This window comes from Haemaphysalis longicornis, unplaced genomic scaffold (genome assembly GCF_048455015.1).
Source record: "Haemaphysalis longicornis isolate Haplotype H1 unplaced genomic scaffold, Haemaphysalis longicornis Haplotype H1 scaffold_6, whole genome shotgun sequence".
Taxonomy (NCBI): Eukaryota; Metazoa; Arthropoda; class Arachnida; order Ixodida; family Ixodidae; genus Haemaphysalis; species Haemaphysalis longicornis.
Genome location: NW_027526407.1, coordinates 22,832,187 through 22,834,827, shown reverse-complemented (window position 1 = coordinate 22,834,827; position 2,641 = coordinate 22,832,187).

Here is a 2,641-nt window from a genome sequence, read left to right as displayed (position 1 = left end):
GAGCTTAATAAACAAATTTATTCGTTTATTTATTCAAAATACACCCCAAATGCTCTCACGCAGGAGGGTATTACATAGGGGGTGGTCAAAACAACAAAAAGGATATTCGCTGTGACAAAGAAAACAATCAAAGCACAGCGCATGCGCAGACACAAATATGACAAGGTAATATTATCTCCAAACAACACGTAGCAATACACATCACAGAAGAAACAACAAGCAAATCGCAGTACAAAATGAGAGAACAATTTACCAGAATGTACACAATAAAAAAAAAATAACACTTTAGTTTTCAATTTACAATTTCCGCGACTATTGATGCCGTCAAATATCATGAACTGAACTAAAAAATATCATGAAATAAACGTTCATGATATTTGACAGCATCAATGACGATGGCTATGTGCGTAGGCAATGCGTTCCAGACGACGGTTGTGCGGGGAATAAACGACCGTTAATAATTGAAAGTATGACATGCGAAGCGCTTCACTCTGCAGCCTATCTGCTTGCTTCTTTAGAAATGTCGAGAAAGATGATAGTTTTGTGGCACCCTTGCCTGGTACTCTGGCACCCCTTAGACACCACTGACTTTCTCCTCCCCTTTCTAACCTTAAGTAGCTCGTTCTCCACAAATGTCACCTGTAAACATTGTCTGTCACGTGATCCCAAAATGACAAAACAGCGAATTTCCTGACGCTCTCTCCTGCCCTTTCTCGCGCACTCGCCCTCGTCATTGGTTTCTTGTCGCGATGTGTCCCGCTTGACAACGCAGCGTGACGACACTATAACAAAATATTTACAGGATTTTTCTAGCTTTTTCTAGGTTGCAATCCTGCGCGCGGATCTTTTCCCGGTGCTTGCCTGCGAGGCCAAATTCCAAGCACTAGGCGTGGCGGAAAGCGGAACGCTTGCCTTCGCTCGCCCCACCCCAAATGAGAGCTGAACCAGGCGCCCCTACTGTTCTCACTGGAAAGCGGGGGACCCGAGCGGTATTATTACACACGCGGTGTTGGCTGTACTCTCGTTACTTGCATACATAATGCATTGAAGAGTTTCTCAATTCAATTTTCACGAAAGCCAGTGCGAGGAGTATTCCTAATTAAAAGAGCGGTATTGTACTGTATGCCACAAACGTATATCTTTCATCGAACACGCCGGAGATTTTATTTGCACTGTCTTTTAATTTTCTTGCCTTTTCTTTTCTTACACTGCTGTTTTCTTTGCACAGCCCGTGCCTTTGTTTGCTATAAAGCCTGTTAGCTAAAATCGTATAATTAGGAACTTCTACTCGATGTAAGACTTACAGCTGCATTTTGTAAAACCTTTGTGTTTTTTTGTAACCACTCCACTCTGTAATGTCTGTTGGCCCTGAGGATATTGCAAATAAATAAATAAATAAATAAATAAATAAATAAATAAATAAATAAATAAATAAATAAAAGAATATTAAAACAAATAAATAAATAAATAAATAAATAAATATATAAATAAATAAATAAATAAATAAATAAATAAATAAATAAATAAATAAATAAATAAATAAATAAATGTGGAGATGTATCCCCCCTGGTAGCAGTTTTAGTGGTTTTGAATGACTTTGCCTATATGTACTTATTGTTCAAGGGAGTGTTTTCTAGCTGTTGGCAGTCAGTTTAACGAAATGACAGAAACAGACAGATAGAAAGACAGAGTAAGCATGTTTATTGTTTTGTAGAAGAGTCTTTAGGCTGGCCTCCTTATTCCAGGAATATATTGGCATGGGCCGCTTGTTCTACCCTTCCAACAACTCGCGCTGGACGTCGAGGTATCTCACAAAACACGATAACCTTCACAATACGCCAATTGTACGTGGACCTTCCTGAAAGGTTGCACGTTTGAAAAGCATGCAAGGTGCGGGAGATTGGTTTTTGAATGTTGCATTGTCTGTCAACGTAGTAAATGTGATAGAAAGTGTTTCCTGAATTTTCTTACAATCAGCCCCAACATACCCGCTTTCTGTGCCGAACTTCCGTCAACGAAGCTGCCCACCAGCGTGCCCGACAGTTGGCCCACCGGGAAAGCCAGGAGTTCGGCGAGCAGTGGCAGGTCTGTCCGGTGTTGTCTTTCCGTGGAAACACCCAGCGTTATCTTCTGGAGCGAACACTATATCCCCCTGCGCACAAATTCATTACTAGGGAACAAGATCGCCTCCTGTGAGGCATGCAAACGACCATATTTTACCATCGCACTAGCACCCATATTCTTGCCCCCACCGTATACTCCTCAAATGCCGCTTCTGCAAGGCTTTGGGCATCCTGTACCATATTATCGGGTGCTGTGCCAAGAATCGCCACCTACCTCGCTGTCATTCCCCTCCTCTGCGCATTGTGAGAGAGCACTGTCCAGCTCGGGCCCTGACTACTAGCTTTAGCTGGAGAAGAGGGCCGAAGAAGCTGGACGGACTCAAGGGGTTCTGGAATGAAGATTCTATCGCAGTGCCGCCTGATTCACGACGACATCTATCCCTCCAACTCCTCATTCATCATTTTTAACCGAAAGCACAAAGTTTTTGGCACCGAAACGTCTACATCAGCTACAGCTCCGTCACTGGAATAGGAGCTGGTCTTGTAGCAACTTTGTCGAGATGGCTTACAAGCCCCCG